This window comes from Lissotriton vulgaris, chromosome 8 (genome assembly GCF_964263255.1).
Source record: "Lissotriton vulgaris chromosome 8, aLisVul1.2, whole genome shotgun sequence".
NCBI classification, from domain to species: Eukaryota; Metazoa; Chordata; class Amphibia; order Caudata; family Salamandridae; genus Lissotriton; species Lissotriton vulgaris.
This window is the reverse complement of record NC_141696.1, coordinates 1,546,910,308-1,546,931,006: the sequence shown is the minus strand read 5'-3', so window position 1 is coordinate 1,546,931,006 and position 20,699 is coordinate 1,546,910,308. Positions and strand designations below refer to the sequence as shown.

General features: G+C 53.9%; 1 protein-coding gene across 2 annotated transcripts in view; it reads right to left on the bottom strand.

The window, feature by feature from the left end:
* LOC147700339 (uncharacterized) overlaps positions 1–20,699 on the bottom strand; it is a 76,886-nt gene that overhangs the window by 35,486 nt on the left and 20,701 nt on the right. For both annotated transcript variants that reach the window (XM_086935707.1, XM_086935708.1), the window contains exon 2: positions 11,062–11,139. The gene's annotated coding sequence lies outside the window, so the exon portion shown is untranslated. The remainder of the gene's footprint in view (positions 1–11,061; positions 11,140–20,699) is intronic.

Sequence of the window (20,699 nt, the reverse complement as noted above, 5' to 3'; positions counted from 1 at the left end):
GTGTGTAGCTCACAATCCTCGAGCTGGTGGGTTCGCAAGTAGGGGCCGCGGCAGCGCCAGCAGGCCTTCAAGATGGTTCACGGAAGGATGAGCCGCGGCAGCGCCAGCAGGCCTTCGAGAGGGTTCACGGAAGGATGAGCCGCGGCAGCGCCAGCAGCCTTTCACGATGGTCCACGAAAGGAGGGGCCGCGGCAGCGCCAGCAGGCCTTCAAGAACGTTCACGAAGAGGATGAGCCGCGGCAGCGCCAGCAGGCCTTCAAGATGGTTCACGAAGAGGATGAGCCGCGGCAGCGCCAGCAGGCCTTCAAGGATAGTTCACGAAGAGGAGCCGCGGCAGCGCCAGCAGGCCTCCAAGGAGGAGTTCGTCTCGGTGTCTCTCAACTCCAGGATACAACTGCCTTCCTGCTCTGAATCTGTCCCAGTTATAGGTCTGGTCCCCTTTGATGTCCAGACCCTCGCACTGGGAGGTCGGAAGGTCCGGGATGAGGGATTCCAGACACCCAGCAGGGGGGTGGAGCCGGCGCCCAGGGAACCTGGGGGGCGATCGAAACCTGGCGGAGGGGAGCCATCGACACTCCTTCTCCCATTGACCTGCCAAGTGGTCTCTTTACCCCCTGGGTGGATGGTGGTGCCTCGATGTCGGGCTGGGCCAGGCTGGAGGCTGAGGTCGACCCGAGGTCACGAGGCCTGGTCGTGGAGGGTCCAAGATGGCGGCTGGGCCGGGCCGGAGGTTCGGGAGGAGACCCGGGCCAGCCGAGGAGGTTGCAATCAGGAGCCAATGTTCTGTCGGGGAAGAGCGGGGTGTTGGCCCGGCGGACTGTAGGGGTCGCTCCCGTCCGGGGGACAGGGGTAGCCGGGGCCCGCGACCCGCCATGCGGGGAGGGGTCGGGCATGTCACAAGGCCTGTCCAACATGCGTCCCCCCCAGCTGAAGGCAGGGAGAGTCACCCATCCTCTTGGGTAATCTCCTCGCCGAGGCGGAAGAAGCGGGACAGGCCATCTGCGTTGGCGTGATCTTGGCCTGGGCGATGCTCCACAGTGAAGTCCATCCCTTGCAGGGAGATGGACCAACGTAACAGTTTTGGATTCTCCCCCCGCATTTGCATCAGCCATTGCAGTGGTCGGTGGTCCGTTTGCACCCGGAAGTGGGTACCGAAGAGATAGGGCCGAAGCTTCTTGAGGGCCCACACCACTGCGAAGGCCTCTCGCTCTATAGTGCTCCAGCGCTGTTCCCGGGCCAACAGGCGGCGGCTGATGAAGGCCACTGGCTGGTCAACTCCCTCGGTGTTGAGTTGGGAGAGGACGGCCCCTATGCCATGATCGGAAGCGTCCGTCTGTACTACGAATTCTCGGCTGTAGTCGGGGGCTTGGAGCACGGGGGCAGAGCACATGGCGGATTTGAGTTTCTCAAAGGCAATCTGACACTCAGGAGTCCAGTGTACTTTCGTGGAGTTCTTCTTGGATGTGAGTTCTGTGAGAGGCCCCACAATGCTGCCATAGTCTTTTACAAAGCGTCGGTAGTATCCGGTGAGCCCCAGGAAGGCTCGGACCTCTGTTTGTGTTACCGGTGGCTCCCAGGCCTGAATGGCGGCGATCTTGAGTTGGAGCGGGGCCACCAGGCACTCCCCACCTGGTGCCCCAGGTAGGTCACGGACCCTTGGCCGATTTGGCACTTGCTGGCCTTGATTGTTAGCCCTGCCCGCCGGAGGGCGTTCAGGACCTCCCGGAGGTGTTGGAGGTGGTCTGCCCATTGGCGGCTGTACACGGCGATATCGTCCAGATAGGCGGCGCTGAACTCCTCCAGTCCCGCCAAGACTTTGTTTACGAGCCTCTGGAAGGTGGCTGGTGCGTTTTTCATTCTGAAGGGCATCACCTTGAAGTGGTAGTGGCCATCCGAGTTGGAGAAGGCGGATCGCTCCTGGGCCCCGGGGGTGAGGCCGATCTGCCAATAGCCCGCTGTTAAATCAAAGGTGCTCAGGTAGCAGGCGGCCCCCAGGCGGTCGATTAGTTCATCTGCTCGGGGAATGGGGTGAGCGTCGGTCCGGGTGACGGCGTTCAGACCCGATAGTCCACACAAAACCGGAGCTCTGGGGCGACGCCAGGGGCGGCGGCCTTGGGGACCAGCACGACTGGGCTGGCCCAGGGGCTGTCGGAGGGTTCAATCACTCCTAGAGCCAGCATCTTGGAGACTTCCGACTGGATGCAGGCGCGTACTCGATCAGGCACCCTGTACGCCCTGTGCCGGATAGGGGGGCTATCTCAGGTGTCGACATCGTGGAGGCACCAGGGGGTGACCCCAGGGATGAGGGAGAACAGGGCGGCAAATTGTTGAAGCAAGTCTTGGCAGTCTTGGCGTTGCTCCGGGGATAAGGCAGCGGAGAGGTGGACTCCTTCTACGGAGCAGTCTGTCTCGAGGTTCCTCAGGAGATCGGGGAGGGGCTCGGAGTCCTCCTCAGCCCCACTGTCAGTAGCCATCAGGAGGCTAAGTTCAGAGCGTACAAAGTGGGGCTTAAGTCTATTGGCATGGAGGGCCCGGAGAGGGTTTCGGGGGGATTCCAGGTCCACTAGGTAGGTGACGGGGCCCTTGCGCTCCACCACTTTGAAGGTTCCCGTCCATTTGTCCTGGAGGGCGCAGGGTTCGACCGGGGACATCACCCAGACCTGTTGTCCTGGCTCGAACTCAATGGATGAGGCATTTTGGTCATACCAGCACTTCATGTCTTCTTGGCTGGCTTCGAGGTTTGCTTTGGCGAGGTCCCTGAACCGCCGGGTCTGGTTCCGGAGGGCCAAGAGGTATTTGTACACATCTGGGGGCGTCTTCTGGGGGGTCACCTCCCACCCCTCTTTGATCATGCTGAGGGGGCCCCGGACGGGGTGCCCATACAGGAGCTCGAAGGGGCTGAAGCCCAGGGATTTCCGGGGGACCTCCCTGTAGGCAAACAGGAGGCAGGGGAGTAGAACGTTCCATTGGCGGCGTAGGGGCTCCTCGAGGCCCATGATCATACCCTTGAGGGTGCGATTGAATCGTTCTACTAGTCCGTTTCCTTGCGGGTGATAGGGGGACGTAAATTTGTAGGTGACCCCGCACTGTTGCCATAGGGACTTCATGTACCTGGAGATAAAGTTCGTGCCTCGATCACTGACGACCTCCCGGGGGAAGCCCACCCGCGAGAAGATCCCCATCAAGGCTCGGCCCACCACGGGCGCTGTCACGGTCCGGAGAGGAATAGCTTCGGGATAGCGGGTGGCATGGTCCACCAGGACGAGTATGAACCGGTGACCTTGTGCTGTTCGGGGCTCCAGGGGCCCCACAATGTCGATTCCCACCCGCTCAAAGGGGGTGGTGACGATGGAAAAGGGTTGCAGGGGGACCTTCAGTTTCCGGCCGCTCTTCCCGCTGGCCTGGCAGGTGTGGCAGGCCCGGCAGTGGTTCATTACATCGTTCCGCATTTTCGGCCAGTAGAAATGGGTCACCAGGCGGCTGTACGTCTTGTCCTGTCCCAGGTGCCCGGCAAGTGGCACATCGTGTGCCAGTTTCAAGAGGAAGTCTCTGAATCGGAGGGGGACCACCAGCACCCGGCTGGCTCCCAGTTCGGCAATCTTTTGCTCGCTGTAGAGCAGCCCGTTGTCCCAGTAGATCCAGTGGGCCCCCGAGGCGTCCCCTGCGCTCTGGGCTATGGCTTGCTGTCGGAGCCCCTCGAGGGAGGGACACGCCCTTTGCTCTTGGCGGAACTGTTCTTGAGTGGGGCCACCTTCTTGGCGCCACTGGGCCAGCTCCGGGAGGTTCTGGAGCTGGTCAGGTTCTTCATTGTCGAGCCCCGGAGGATCAGGCTCAGGTGTGGTTTCTTCTGCGACGATCGGCGGAGGAGGTTCGGGCCACTCGGGTTCCTCCGCGAGGGGGATGGCGCGGGCAGCCATGGATCGGGTTGTTGCACAGACCCATTCAGGGAGGCCAAGCATCCCCAGGTGCTCTCTTCGCTCAACTGCTGCCCAGGGGGAGCTCTTGAGATCGTTCCCCAGGAGGCAGTCCACGGGGGCATCATCTCTGACGGTCACCTTCAGCATGCCTGACACCCCTCCCCACTAGAAGGGGATGCGGGCCATCTGGCACAGGCTTTCGGAATTGTCCGCAGACCGCACAGGGCAAAGTACATTAGGTAGTATTTGCTCGGGGGTCACCAGATGGCAGCGTACGGCGGTCACACTGGCCCCGGTGTCACGGAGGGCTTCCGCCCGGCGTCCATTTATGGTGACCCACTGGCTGTATTTCTGTGTGTTGGCGGGGATGGGAGCCCGCGGGACCATGTCCCTTTCCCCTACACATACCAGGGACATGGCGGCAGGCTCCCACTCGGGCTGGTATTGTTCGCACTCCTCTTGTTCTTCGTCGCCCTGCTCTTCCCCTAGGGCGACGGCGGTGATCTGGCGGTTCGCTGGACTCTGGTTTCTCGGGCAGGTTGGATCATTGGCGTAGTGGCCGGGTCGCTGGCATTTGTGGCAGACAACGTTGGAGCGGAATCCTGGTCGCGCCGGAGGGTTTCCTCTTCCGGCCGGGGGCAGGGTGTTGCTAGTGGGGGGCACCGTGACGGTATCCCGACCCCGACCCTGGCCTCCTCCTCCCCCCCCGGGGGCGGTGGGGTCCTTGCTAGGCTCTGTTCTGTTTGCCTGGCCAACTCCGAGGGACCCGTGTGCTTTCCCATCGATCTGCTTCGATGGCAAGTTTCCGAGGTTCGGTCAGTTTGCTATCGTGGAGATGCTGCCTCAGTTCCACGAAACAATTATTGGAGAGATGCTCCCACACAATAAGGTCAAATAATTGTTCGGAAGTAGTGACCTGGCTGCCTTTGATCCATCCCTCGAAGGCTCGGCTAAAAAAGTTCACGTATTCCACCCAGGTAGTACCGGGGATTCTCTTACAATCTCGAAATCGCTGCCGGTACATTTCGGGCGTGAGCCCATAGCGAGCGAGAAGGGCGGCCTTCATGTTTTCGTAGGACGTCATCTCGTGGTCGGGGAGCTGTAGCAGGGCATCTCTTCCTTGGTTGACGAATCTTCCCCATAACCCGGCTCCCCAGTCTTTTCGCTGTATTCGGTGGGAGATCATGGCTACCTCGTAGGCCTTAAACCATTGTTGGATATCGTCGTTCCTATGGTATTCTCGGACGACGTCCTTGGGAATGTGGACCTTGGGGTCCGCAGGGGGAGCGGAGTTCTGGTTCTCGGGTACGCCGAGTTCTTTGTTTTGTCGTCGAATTTCTAGCTCTTTTAAATTGCGCTCATGTTCGTACGCTAGTCTTTTTTCTTCTAGCTCCCTCTGGTTCTTTTTTTCTTCTCATTCTTCCCGGAGCCATAAGTGTTCGAGAGTTATCTTTTGTTCTGCCAGTTTTAGTTCTCCATCTAAGCGGAGTCGAGCCAGCTCCAACTCGTGGAGGTGGCTTCTCTCCCGTTCTCGGGCCTCTTCGGACGAGAGGCCCGCTCTCCGTTCTTCTACGGGGGTGGTTGGCGTTTCTGTGGCCTCAATGTTTTCATTTCGGGGTGGGGACGCTTCTGTCTCCACCCAAGACTCCAATGCGCGCTTGAGGTCATCTTTAGTGCTCAGTGCTGTGGTAGCGATGCCCAAATCTAGGCAGAACTGCTTTAGTTCTTTGTGGCTGTATTCTTCCAGCTGCTCTATCTGAAATTTCGCGGTTGTTCCACTCTCCTTTGTCGTCATTGCTGCTGTGTGTCGTGGGGTGAGTTACTCTCTGTACGATTATGCGTAGGCTCGGATCGCGCCGCTGGCCACCAAGGTTAGACGGGGACCCGGAGGGTCGGCCGAGCAAGGGGGGAGAGGCCTCCTGGCGAGGGCCCTCTCCTTAAATCGTACGGACGAGCAACTTCCCCCCCCACAGATAGACACCACACAGAGATGAGTTCTGCACACTTTTATATATCTTTAGGTAAGGTAGCTGACGATACAGTAGGAGCAGGATACGAGGATCCTGTCAATTCTAGTCTCTTTGGGGAAAGGGTAGCGGGACAGTCTCGGTACCGGACAGGTACGGGGGTAGCGGGTGTGTAGCTCACAATCCTCGAGCTGGTGGGTTCGCAAGTAGGGGCCGCGGCAGCGCCAGCAGGCCTTCAAGATGTTTCACTGAAGGATGAGCCGTGGCAGCGCCAGCAGGCCTTCGAGAGGGTTCACAGAAGGATAAGCCGCGGCAGCGCCAGCAGGCCTTCGAGATGGATCACGGAAGGATGAGCCGCGGCAGGGCCAGCAGGCTTTCACTATGGTCCACGAAAGGAGGGGCCGCGGCAGCGCCAGCAGGCCTTCAAGATGGTTCACGAAGAGGAGGAGCCGCGGCAGCGCCAGCAGGACTTCAAGGATAGTTCACGAAGAGGAGCCGCGGCAGCGCCAGCAGGCCTCCAAGGATGAGTTTGTCTCTGTGTCTCTCGACTCCAGGATACAACTGCCTTCCTGCTCGGAAGCTGCCCCAGTTATAGGTCTGGTCCCCTTTGATGTCCGGACCCTCGCACTGGGAGGTCGGAAGGTCCGGGATGAGGGAGTCCAGACACCCAGCAGGGGGGTGGAGCCGCGCCCAGGGAGGCTGGGGGGCGATCGAAACCTGGCGGAGGGGAGCCATCGACACTCCTTCTCCCATTGACCTGCCAAGTGGTCTCTTTACCCCCTGGGTGGATGGTGGTGCCTCGATGTCGGACTGGGCCAGGCCGGAGGCTGAGGTCGACCGAGGCCACGATGCCTGGTCGTGGAGGGTCCAAGATGGCGGCTGGGCCGGGGTTGGAGGTTCGGGAGGAGACCCGGGCCAGCCGAGGAGGTTGCAATCAGGAGCTAATGTTCTGTCGGGGAAGAGCGGGGTGTTGGCCCGGCGGCCTGTAGGGGTCGCTCCCGTCCGGGGGACAGGGGTAGCCGGGGCCCGCGACCCGCCATGCGGGGAGGGGTCAGGCATGTCACAAGGCCTGTCCAACAGTGATGTATTTTTCAATACTCAAGTCAATGTGAGTGGTAGCACTGGCTTTAGCACTGGCTTTAGCACTCCTGCCGCCCGATGCATCAATCTATTTTGGCCGTGCATGCACCAAACTTAAGGAGGTGGCGGGGTGCCTCATGGTCACATACACTCTGAAAGAACTAGGCCTTAGAACTAACACATGGCACATGCTCTCACAACGCATGCCCAAGCTTGCCACTCGGTGTTATGGTGTCCTAAATCGCTATAGTGTACTTTGGCAGTACAGCTATGCATTCATGAGGCAGGCCAAGAATGATACAGCCCTGTCACTCCTCAACTTTACGTAATTAATTACTCTATTTTTAATAAAGCAGAGGTGTACTCTTTTCTTGCTGTTCCCCAGTGTCTGCTTTTCTTGGTACCCTTCACACCTTACTCCTTCCGTCTCTCCATTCTTCTTCCACTTTCTGCCCAACGTTTTTGTTTCCTCTTAATCACCACCTCCCCTCATTAACTGCTTATCATTTTTCAACTTCTCATCTTTCCCTTGCACTCTCTTTTCATGCACTCCCGCTGTCTGTTCTTCCCTTTTTCCTCTTTCCTTTTTTCATTCTCATCATGTTCCACTCCAGTCTTGCACTCCCTATCTCTGCTTTCCTCACTTCTCTTAACATTCTTTGTCTACTCCTGTATCTATCTTTGCCTTCAGATCTCTCCTCCTTCCTCACTCTCCCTTTTATGTTTTTCCTTCTTGCGCATTTCTTTATGTCCACTCCAGGAATCAGTGTTTGTCCTTGGGGTCATAAATTTAAATCTTGGTGTGGCAACTCAGTCTTTCTTATTTCTGAGCTTGATTAAATTTGTGCCTATGAGCTGGATAACAACATTTTAAATTCAGTGTCAAGGCCCCCTTTGGAAAATATGTGCTTTACAAACATACATAATATGTTAAGGACACAAATGTATTTCAATCTTTTGTTTTTCAGTTTCGTTGCAATATCACACTGTCATTATTCTCTCTGTCCCTCCTTGGCCCAGTACCTTTCTTACTCATATCCATTCCCCTGACCTCCTTTCTTTCCTTCGTCCCATCTTTTTCTTTTCAATTTTTCTCTTCCACTGCACCTCCAGCCATGCCTCCTTTACCCTCTTGCTTCTTGCTTCCTTACACCCTCATTCCATTATTGCTTCCTTACACTCTCATTCATTACCCATCCTTCATCCCTTAGTGCATTTATTCCTTCTTTCCTTACCTTTTTTCCGCCTCCTTTCACCTCTTCTTTAATTTCCTCCTTTCTTATCATCAACTCTTCCTTATGCTTATGTTGCTCCTTTCCTTTCTATGTATCCATCCCACAACATTCACTTTCTTTCTCCCTCTATGCCTTCCTTTCACATTCTTTTATAATTTCCTCCTTCTTTCATCCGTTACTCATATATGTCCTCACTCCAGTACTCCCCTTCCTGCCTGCATTTAATGTATTTCTTCCTTCACCTCTTCTTTTCTTTTAAACAGCACAGTACAAGCACATTCTCTTCAGTTTGCAAAGCTGCCTCAAGTCTTCTAATGACCTTTCCTAAAGCTTCACTTTGAGAATTACACACATTCTCTAATTTGAGTTCACTTTTAAGTTGTTGTCATAGGCTTTCCTTATGTTACAATATGTTATGATATATTGATTTGTGTATCACACGAATCACCCGAGAGGGTATCCAAGCACTTGGGCAGCTGTGTAGGTGTGAGGTCCCGGAGGTGCTTTGTGAAGAGCCAGGTCTTCAGCTTCTTGCGGAACTCAAGATGTGAGGAAGTGGCGATGATGTATGGAGGCTTGTGGATGTGGGTGGAACCAATAAAGGAAGTCGGTGGAGCCTCTGGAGGAAGCGGGCGTAGCCCGGAAAGTGGGTGGGGACTCCTAACATTTTTGGAGCACCTGCCCTTAATATTTTACAAATTAAGCACTGAATGGCACGCTGCCAAAAGAGGTCTCGGGTGGGAAGACAAATTGACACTTGCGACTCCCTCTTGAATTCCGAAAGGTTGGGCAGTTTGTGGAGGTCGAAGGGATTCAATAGATGGGATCTCATTGGGATTACGCAGGTTAAAGATGTATGGGATAATAACTCAGTACTCACGTTTGAATCCATTGTACAACAGTATAGGTTGCACCACAATGAGTACTTTCGCTATCTGCACGTTAGACATGCTTTTACTACTCATGCTCTCAAGGGTACGGAGCTTCCAGAGGCATCTCCTCTCGAGGACCATGTGCTGGATGGTCATATTCCTGAGAAAACCATCTCGCCGATTTATAGGAAGCTAGTTAATACCTCGATGACCCCCTGGTGCGACTCAGGGCTCAGTGGGGTGTATATGGATTAGAGCTTGATAATGAGGATTGGACAGAGGCGGTGTCTCCCCCAAAGTGGTAGCTATCCAGATGAGGCTCCGGTTAGTGCAGTTAAAGATTTTGTATAGATCCTACATAACGGGGCCCCGACGGGTGCCAATGGGGAGAGCCAATAGTGGAGTCTGTAGAAGAGGTTGTGGGGAGGTTGGGACATTGATACATATCCTTTGGCATTGTGATGATAACAAGAGGTATTGGACAAAAGTTCATGAGGAGCTAAGAGAAGTTTTAGTTGCTGGGATCGGGCCGGAGGCCCGGAGATGTCTTCTGAATGTGTGGGAGCCGTCTGACCTGAATGTTTACCAGAAGCAATGGGTAACTTTGGCCTATATGGTGGCCAAATGTAATATCGCTCAACTTTGGGGTGCCAGTCAGCCACCCAGGCTTGAGAAATGGTCGGATATCTTGATAGGTGCATGTTCCGGGAGAGGTCGGAGTATGTGGCCAGGGGCTGCCCGCAGAAGTGGAGTAGGTTTGGGATGCATGGAATAGTCGCCGGGGAGGAATTTGTGACGATATTAGACTCAGAAGCACAGGATTCCCCTTGACCCATTTGTTGATAATGGTTATTTGATCCTGAACTGTGTTGCTATGCCCCATGCTTTGAAATGGAATGCATTCACCTGAGAGTTGATTTTCTTTTTGTAATGTCCTTTTTTTTTGTTTAAAAAAAAACATGTAAAAAAAAAAATGTGAGGAAAGAAAATATGTTGTTGCTACACGCCGCCATGAGAGAACAAGGTGGAACGATGACTATGAATACATCGAACTGGAAGAGTCGGATGCAGAACTCCAGTAATAGTGAGCAAGTGTTGGCCTCACGTGACATACTGGCTGCGGGAGCCTGGCCTTGCGGGCATCCCACCGGGACCTCGCTATCCCCATTTGCTGGGACAAAAAGACACTTTCTTCTGCAGCACTCGCTCAATTTTCCCCCCAAAACCAATATTTGGTTGTATTTTGACTAATTTCTTGGGCCCGTCAAGTGAAATCTACAAACCCTGGGTACCTTTAGAATCCTTAGGATGTTAGAAGAAAAGACACAAATTTTGTGTGAATACCTATTGTGGACAATAAGGTACGGGGGTCTAAGCGCGAACTACCCCATATAGCCAAAAATCGAAACCAAGGAGCTGCTGTTGGAGGGAGGAGAACCACACAGACAAGAGTTAGACCTCAAAATACAGACAAATGACACAGACGGGAGCCGGCACTCACCTGGAAATGCTGTGGTCCCACCATGGTTCTTGGGAGGACCTTGACTGACCAGGTTCGTGACTGAGGTATTCAGTTAAGGTACAGGTCATGGAGAGTACGGACATAGAGGCTGACGCAGAGCCCATCAGTGACACAAGGGGGTGGGGGGGGGGGGCAGGGGGGAACCACTTACAATGGTGCATAGAATACTGTCTACAGGGTGAGCCCTAAAATCTTCTAGGTTTATTTTCTTTTAGAAGCAAGTCTTGATGGCCTAACCAATTGTGATTGGGTTTCAGGCAAAGAGAGTTTGAAGGGATGAGAACACAGCAGAAGAAGAATAAAACAGACAGGGAAAATAAAGAAAAAGAAATACAACTCTACATAGAAAGTAGAACATAGCTGGATACAATAGAGCTGGGAAGAACAGCCGTAGATGAGAATTTGAGAGGAAGTGGTTATCCAATTATGTTGAGATTTTTTATTTTATCTGGTTAAAAAGATACTCACGTTTTCCTTTAATCGGAGGAAATTGGAGGTCGAGCCATTCAGTCTCTGGAGCTAAGGAATAGTCTGCAAGGCCTGAGCCTAAGAACAATAGGAAAAATGATTCTGTGAGATTTTAGTAGTCTTTTTGAAGAATGTGAGCCTATATGATAAATGGAGAACAAGAAAACATTTAAATTCCTTGGGATGATTGTAGGTGGCCAGTGTTACAGAAAGAAACCAAACCCATATGCCACACCCTCTGCTTTCCCCCAAGAGCCTCTGTTCCATGTACAGTGTGCGTGTTTCTAAAGTGTGTTTGAATATGTTTAAGGGTGTCTTTCTTTGTGTGTGTGTACATCTGTCTGTATTTGCAGTTGGCACAGTATGCCCAGACAGGGGTCCCTTGCTCACTTTGCTCACTGGATTCAAGTTAGCCTGGCTGATGAAGGGTGTTACCCCAAAACTCGTCCCAGGATGCTTGTTTCCGGTCCAGGGAACACCTGGCTTGGGCTGAACTGTTTCCATGAGGAACAGAGACAAGACTGATTTACTTATGGCTGGGTCTGAAACGGGGTGGCGAAACGAGCTAAAGAACGATGATGGATTCAAACTAAACCTAATAGTGACTGGAGGTGAGTGTCTGAAAGGTTTCAGCGCTCCGTCCATCATCTCCTTGTGTTTGCTATATCTATGCACCTGGCCTAGTCTGCCTGTCTCTGTATTTATCTCAGACCCCTGAGGGTTAAGACAAGAGCTGTCTAGGCTTTGGTCCGGAGGCAAGTATTGGTGTTTGATATTTTTGATGAAGGGGTGTTTGTAGCCTACATCTGTTCATGTGCCTGTCCATCATGTCTTACGCTGTTTCTCTTGGTCATTTTAAGGTTTCTCCTGAGATTCGCTTGCATGATCTTTTGTTTGTTCCTTTCCTTGCTTATGTCGGTTTCACTTTTTTTCATTGTATGTTTGTCCCTTTCATGGAGAATGGGCAAAGTACTGATTAATTGCTTTATTGGTGTCCTGCCATGGCTGAATTTGGGATTCAGGTACTTTTATAAAAATTCTTGCTCCATCCTGTTTCTGTTGCTTTCTTGTTGTCGGTGCTTGCCTGTTGTTGCTTGCACAGCACGCCTCCTGCAGTTTGTTTGCCTCCGCCGTCTCCAGTCACCGATGCTTGTTACATTTTAGTTGCACCTAGCACAATATTTGATCTATGGAGTCTGAGAAAACTAGGCAAAGCAAACATCTTGGTTGGAGTGAAATGCAAAACGGTCAGCTATAAGTTTTTTGTGTATTATTTTCTTTCTCTCTTCAGGTAGAAAGCATGTGACCACCTACACATACATGCGATAGACCACAGACAAGGCAGTACAGAAAAAGCAGCTTAACTCCTACAGGTCACTGTAGCCTTGAGTCATATCGCAGACCAGTGGTAGCAGGATGGGAAAAAAATCAACGTGAAATTCAGTGAGTAAGGAAAAACACATATAACCCCAAAAAGAAGGTTTGGCTGGGAGATTTCTGCCACAAAAAGTACTACTGTGAAACCATGTATCTACACCCAGTCAGTACATGAAATAAGCAAGCACTACATGCACTATTTAGCTCATTGATAACAACAATTTCACAAAGAGCAGCATTACTTTCATTAGAACATTAAACCAGTTGCACCTTCAATGGAGGTGGGGGCTGTTTAATTACACTACTTTAGAACAACTGCATTATATCAATCTAGTCACTGAAAGTGCGACTGGCATCATTTAGTGTCAAAAATGCTCACTGGTGTGTTTTTCTAGGACGCCTGAAGCATTTAACTGGAAGTTTCTGATGGCCATGAAGGCTGCATCACAACAAAAAGAGGGCAGTCTGCCATCTGTTAAACATTGAAGAGGGACTGCTGCAAGACAAATGTTTCTCACTGCCCGCATGGCATAGGGTCTGACTGCCTCATGCTAAAGCCCTTAGAGGCTGAATTTTATCAGCCTTAGTGGGGTCACTGCTTCAGCACCTCTCTCTTGACTATCAAGAAAGTAAAAGAATCAGAGAAGGACAGTGGAAAAGCTAGCCGCATCAGCGACAATGACTAAATGATTGAGACATGCCAACCCAACGGGACCTGGAATCCGGGTCGGGCCCACAGAGCATCTATTCTACATTCATATGGACATAACTATCGACCTTCCTCTTTTTTCTTTCCGTATATGATATGTACCATGCATTGGTGCGTGCCTTACCGGCAGCTGTGAGTTCCTTCCTGCTGTGTTAACTTTGTCCAGCCACCCAGCTTCCACCCGATGGGAAGTGCCGAGCCCCTAGTGATTTCCCCTCAAGGATGATTCCTCTATTATGTCTTTCAGTTGGCCACAGGTGGCCGTATTTTGGTTGTGTGGGTTCATCCAGGTTGGGTGGCTTATTTGGCGCTTCCAGACCAGCCCCAACACGACACTCTGATGAACCCTCATCTACACTCCCCCCGGCCCTTGGACAACCTTCGCCACCACCATCACCGACTTCCTCACACCCCACACCATCGCCTCACTAAACTACATACTCATGGAAGACCTGAACTTCCTCCTCGACAACCCCAGTGACCTAAACTCCACCATCCTTGCTGACCTCGCCAATATCGGACTTAAGAAACTCGTCACAACACCTGCCCACAGAGCAGGACATACACTCGACCCCCATCTTCCCTGCAGGAAACCGCGTTCACTTCAGCCACACAACGCAATCATCATGGACCGACCACCACTGCGTACACTTTGCCGTTGACCCAATCCAGCCCCACACCCACCACGAAGGAATTGGAGCAAGGTTACAGACGAGCAACTCATCTCCACCCTCACACGAGACAACCACACAGGTGCATTCAACGCTAAAGTAGGAGCCAAAGGACTCCACACCTGGATCTCCAATTGTGCAGACGAGCTCGCCCGCTACGCAACCGCGACAAACAGTGAGCCAGGAAAGCTGCCTGGTTCACCACCGCCCTCCAAGAAGCCAGACTCACTTGCAGATGCCTGGAAAACAACTGGAGAAAAACCAAGACAACCGAAAACTACAACACCTACAAGGACGCCATGACTGACTACCACAACCAAATCAGATCCACCAAGAGGAACTTCATCCACAACAAAATCCTCACCAACTCCACCAACTACAAAGAACTCTTCAGTGTCATCCAGGAATTCACCAACCCACACAGCGGAGCCACAGAAATCACCCCATCCCAAGAACTCTGCCATAAGCTTGGAACCTACTTCAACCTCAAGATCTAAAACCTTTACGACAACTTCATTGACCACCCACCAGATGTCACAGCCGGACCCTCGCCCCCCAGAGACACCAGCCAGCCCACAATCACCAACTGGACACCAGTCACAGCAGAAGACACCGCCTCGACCATGAAAGGCATCTACTCAGGGGGCCCCGCTGACCCCTGCCCTCCTCACAACTACCACAGAGCTGCGGCCACCATCGCACCCGAACTACAACACACCATCAACACCACCTTCAACACAGGCACCTTCCCTGATGACTGGAAGCGTGCAGAAGTCCGGCCCATTATACAGAAGCCCTTAACTGACCCCACCAACCTCAAGAAATACCAGCCCATATAGCTCCTCCACTTCACAGCCAAAGTTGCAGATGAAACAGTCAACAAGGAACTGATGCGATTCATCGAAGAGAACGGCATCCTCGACCTGTCCCAATCTGGATTCCAAAGCAATCACAGCACAGAGACCACCCTACTCGCCACCACAGACATCATCCATACCCTCCTGGACCAAGACCACTCCGCAGCTGCTCACAGCCTCAACATTGTATCCTACGCAAACGACACCCAGCTCATTCTCTCCCTCACCAAAGACCCCACCGCCACCAAACAGAAAGGAATGCAGGACATCACAGTTTGGATGGCCAACAGCTGCCTAAAACTCAATGCTGAGAAGACAGAAGTCCTCATCCCTTGAACCACCACTTCAGGTGGGACAACACCTGGTGGCCGACTGCTCTCGGAAGCCCACCTACCCCATCAGACCACGCCAAAATCCCCAGAATCGTGCTCGACTCATCACTCACCATGAATCGACAGGTCAACGCTGTCACCTCCAGCTGCTTCAACAACCTCTGCATCCTCCGCAAGCCCTTCAAATGGATCCCCCATGAGTCAAGGCAGACAGTCACCCACACACTCGTCACCAGCAGACTGGACTATGAATGCACTATACGCCGGCATCAACAAGTGCCTACTCCATAAACTGCCGACAATATAGATCAATCAATCATAGCACTTATAAAGCGTGCTACTCACCCGTAAGGGTCTCAAGGCGCTGGGGGTAGGGGGGGGTGCTGCTACTGCTTGAAGAGCCAGGTCTTGAGTTGCTTCCTGAAGGCGAGATGGTTTGGGTCAGCCGAAGGTGGGTGGGGAGGGAGTTCCATGTTCTGGCTGCCAGGTAGGAGAAGGATCTTCCTCCGGTGGTGCTTCTGCGGATCCGTGGGACGGTGGCGAGGGCGAGGCTGGCGGATCTGAGTTGGCGGGTGGGTGTGTAGAACGTGAGGCGGTTGTTGAGGTATGTGGGGCCCATGTCATGGAGGGCCTTGTGTGCGTGGGTGAGGAGCCTAAACGGGATTCTCTTGCTGACGGGGAGCCAGTGCAGGTCTCTCAGGTGGGTAGAGATGTGGCTGTGACGGGGGATGTCCAGGATGAGTCGTGCAGAAGCGTTTTGTATGCGTTGGAGTCTTTTTTGAAGTTTGGCTGTGGTTCTGGTGTAGAGGGCGTTCCCGTAGTCAAGTCGGCTGGCGACGAGGGCCTGGGTGACTGTCTTTCTGGTCTCGGTGGGGATCCACCGGAAGATCTTACGGAGCATGCGCAGGGTATTGAAACAGGATGATGAGACGGCGTTGACTTGCTTCGTCATCATGAGGGATGAGTCCAGGATGAAGCCCAGGTTGCGTGCGTGAGGGTGCGTCGGTGCCCAGTGCCGGGGGCCACCAGGAGTCGTCCCAGGCAGAGGGGGACGGTCCGAGGAGGAGGACTTCCGTCTTGTCTGCGTTCAATTTCAGACGGCTGAGCTTCATCCATTCCGCGACGTCTTTCATTCCTTCTTGGAGGTTGGCTCTGGCCGTGGCGGGGTCGTTGGTGAGCGAGAGGATCAGCTGGGTGTCGTCGGCGTAGGATATGATGTTTAGGTTGTGTTGGCGTGCGATGGCTGCGAGGGGGCTCATGTAGACGTTGAGGAGGGTGGGGCTGAGCAAGGATCCTTGAGGAACACCGCAGAGGATTTTGGTGGCCGCTGATCGGAAGGGAGGGAGGCGGACTCTCTGAGTTCTGTCGGCGAGGAAGGAGGTGATCCAATCCAGAGCTTTTTCTTGGATCCCGGCGTGGTGGAGGCAGGTTGTTAGGGTGCGGTGGCAGACAGTGTCGAATGCGGCTGATAGGTCGAGGAGGATGAGGGCAGCAGTTTCCCCGTTGTCGAGCAGGGACCTGATGTCGTTGGTGGCTGCGATGAGGGCGGTCTCGGTGCTGTGGTTTGCTCGAAATCCGGACTGCGATGAGTAGAGGGAGCAGTTTGTCTCGAGGAATGCGGTCACCTGTTTGTTGACTGTCTTCTCGATGACTTTAGCGGGAGGAGCGAAATGGGGCGGAAGTTTTTGAGGTCCGTGGGGTCCACGGTGGGTATCCTAAGGAAGGCGCTGATCTCCGCGTGCTTCCAGTCCTCCGGGAAGGTGGCAGATGCGAAGGAGTTGTTAATGACGTTCCGTAGTTGGGGTGCAATGATGTTGTCGGCTTTGTTGAAGATGTGGTGTGGGCAGGGGTCGGCTGTGGAGCCGGAGTGGATGCTGTTCATCATGAGGATGGTATCTTCAGTGCTGACGGGGGTCCAGGTGCGGAGGCTGGTGGTGGGGGGTGCTAGTGCAGTGGTTGGGTGCGTGGTTAGGGCGCCAAAGCTGTTCTGTATGTCGGCGATCTTGCGGTGGAAGAACGAGGCCAGCGAGTCGCAGAGGTCTTGTGAGGGCGTGATGTCATTGTTGCTGGCGCTGGGGTTGGAGAGCTCTTTGAGGATGCTGAAGAGTTCTTTGCTGTTGTGGGTGTTGTTGTCCAGTCGTTCTCTGAAGGCTGTTCTTGAGGGCTGTCATGTTTTCTATTGACTGTTCGTGGCACCAAGCTGTTTCGAGGGTACTGCAGGATTTCTTGGAGTTTTTGGGGTCGTCGGTGAACCATGAGGCTTTCTTGCTACCGGGTCTGATGGGAGGTTTCTTCAGTGGTGCGAGGGTGTCGGCGCAGTTGGTGAGCCACTGAGTGAGGTTGCGGGCTGCTTCGTTGGGGTCCGTAGTGTTGGTGGGGGTGTTCTGGCTCAGCGAGGTGGTGAGCTGGTCGGTGGTGATCTTGTTCCAGGTTCTTCGGGGGGCCTGATGCGGGAGGTGGTGGGTCGGGGTTTTTCTGAAGCTGAAGTGGATACAGCTGTGGTCTGTCCAGTGAAGTCCGGTGGAGTGGCCGAAGGAGATGTAGTTGCTGGGGGAGAAGACAGGGTCAAGCGCGTGGCGTCGTACTGCAGACGGGGGGGGGGGGGTTGCAGTGTCGAGGGCCAGGGGTTCTGGCGCTGGGCGCGGTCCAGGTGCGGATGGGCGCAGACGGGCTTGCCTTAGGCGCACCTTCGGGACACGAGCGGCGCGTCCGCTGCGCGGTCACTGCACGGCCTCCATATGAGGGGCTGAGGGAGGGAGGAGCAGCTGGGAGGCGGCGAATGGGAGCAGAGGGGGGGGCGGGCCGCAGGGAGCAGCGGCAGGAAGCAGAGGGCGAGGCGGAAGGCGGGAGGGTACGGAAGGCAAATGGGGAATGAGGGAAAGAAAATAAACTAAGGCTAAACAGGCACAAGCACTAGATACAATACAGCTACAGGCAGAGGGCGAGGCGGGGGGCGGGAGGGTACAGAAGGCAAATGGGGAATGAGGGAAAGAAAATAAACGACGGCTAAAGAAGCACAAATATAATACAGCTACAGGCACACAGACTGGACAGGAAGAGCGGGGAGTGCACAAAACCAAAAGGGGACCGAGGGAACAACAGAGAGTAGGCAGGAGCAAGATCCAGGAACAGCACGCAGACTGGTGGAACAAGCACAGCAGCACAACACGGGGAGGACCGTGTGGTGGCAGGGGGGAGCGACCTACCTGGTGACAGGGTCAAGGGTCGCTCCCTTTACCACCGCGCGGCCTCCATATGAGGGGCTGAGGGAGGGAGGAGCAGCTGGGAGGCGGGAGCGGGGTGGGGAATGCGAGTGGAGGGGGGCAGGCCGCAGGGAGCAGCGGCGGGAAGCAGAGGGCGAGGCGGGGGGGTATGGAAGGCAAATGGGGAATGAGGGAAAGAAAATAAACGAAGGCTAAAGAGGCACAATCACTAGATACACCGCAGCTACAGGCAGAGGGCGAGGCGGGGGGCGGGAGGGTACAGAAGGCAAATGGGGAATGAGGGAAAGAAAATAAACGACGGCTAAACAAGCACAAATATAATACAGCTACAGGCACACAGACTGGAAAGGAAGAGCGGGGAGGGCACAAAACTAAAAGGGGAGCGAGGGAACAACCGAAAGTAGGCAAGAGCAAGATCCAGGAACAGCACGCAGACTGGTGGAACAAGCGCAGCAGCACAACACGGGGAGGACCGTGCGGTGGCAGGGGGGAGCGACCTACCTGCTGACAGGGACAAGGGTCGCTCCCTTTACCACCGCGGGGCCTCCATATGAGGGGCTGAGGGAGGGAGGAGTAGCTGGGAGGCAGAAGCGGGGTGGCGAATGGGAGCGGCGGGAGGGCGGGCCGCAGGGAGCAGCGGCGGGAAGCAGAGGGCGAGGCGGGAGGCGGGAGGGTACAGAAGGCAAATGGGGAATGAGGGAAAGAAAATAAACGACGGCTAAACAAGCACAAATGTGATACGGCTACAGGCACACAGACTGGAAAGGAAGAGCGGGGAGGGCACAAAACCAAAAGGGGAGCAAGGGAACTACGGAGAATAGGCAAGAGCAAGATCCAGGAACAGCACGCAGACTGGTGGAACAAGCACAGCAGCACAGCATGGGGGAGGACTGTGCGGTGGCAGGGGGGAGCGACCTATCTGGTGACAGGGTCAAGGGTCGCACTGCTGCTAGACTCGTCCTTGGCATCCCCAGCACGAACACATCAGCCAACACCTACGAAGACTCCACTGGCTCCCCATGGAGAAAAGGATCACCTTCAAGATCCTCACTCACGCCTACAAATGCCTACACACCACCGGACCTAAATACCTCAATGACAGAATCAACTGCCACGTACCCAAAAGAAACCTCAGATCTTCCAACCTCTCATTTGCCGTTGCCCATGCATCCACAGAGCCAGAGCAGGCGGAAGATCCTTCTCTCACATTGCAGCCAAGACCTGCAACAAGCTACCGGCAGACATCAAATGCGCCCCCTCCCTGAACACCTAAAGGAAGACCCTCCAGACCTGGCTCTTCAGCTAGACAGATCTGTGTACCCCCCCACCCTCCTTGCCTCCCTACTCCCATTGGCCACCTCCTATCGTAAGGCTTTGGCGCTGAGCTTCTCATTGAGAGAGAGAGACAGCTGCTGCTTACATGAGTGTACAGGAGGAGAAAATGACCTGACTAAAAGTAATACTCTGGAATTTCTGATGCTTGAATGACAGACGGAAAGAGAGGCTGGTAGCCGCTTACTTTCACCACCATGAAGCGGACTTATGCTTTTTGCAGGAACTACACTTGACAGGGAACACTTGAGTGCGCCTACAGGCAGGCCGACTTGGGAAGAAACATGTTCCATGCTATATTAATTATGCAAGGCAGTGGCCATTCTTATCATTAAAGGACTGTTGTGGCGCACGGGCACAGCCTTATGCAACCCACAGGGATGATACGTGATGCTAGAGGGCACGCTGGGGGGCACCCAATCAGGCTGATCTCGATATATGGGCCCAATGTAGATGACCCGGACTTCTTCTGAGAGTTCTAGAGATCAGCAGATACCCTATGCCCAGGAGTGATTCTGTGGGGGAGGGGGCTTGGGGGACTTCAATAAAGTCTTAGAACCCAGCAGAGACCGATAGGGCAGTGCCCAACGCCCCACCCAAGGGCATCATCACAACAGCATTTTAGTATAGCAGACCACAAACTGATAGATATATGGCACAGTCGAAACGCAAACATGGAGGAGGGTACATGTGTATCATCAGCAGGTCCCTCTTGGTCCAGAATCGACTTCTGACTGACCTCAAGAGACGTTCTCGCCTGGGTTTCTACGGTCACCCATCTAGCTAGAACCCTTTCTAACCACTCCCCTGTACTTGTTGAACTGACTCTGCCGGACTACCAAGAAAAGCGTTTCGCTGGTGACTCCCGTGAGGCGCACTACTGGATCAGGTGTACTGAGATGCAATCAGATCAGCTATAGTTAATTAATTTGCGTTAAACGAGGGTACAGGTCATTCCCCCACTATGCTTGAGGAGGCTTTTAAGTCTGTGATTCGGGGAGGAATGCATTGCAAAGCAGGCGGGGGTCCTGCGCTCACTGCAGGGAGACTTTAAGTGCCTAGAAGAGGAGAAACAGGGTCTGGTAAGTGAATTCTTTGCCACCAACAAGTCCAAAACCCTAGGGGATATTAGGGGT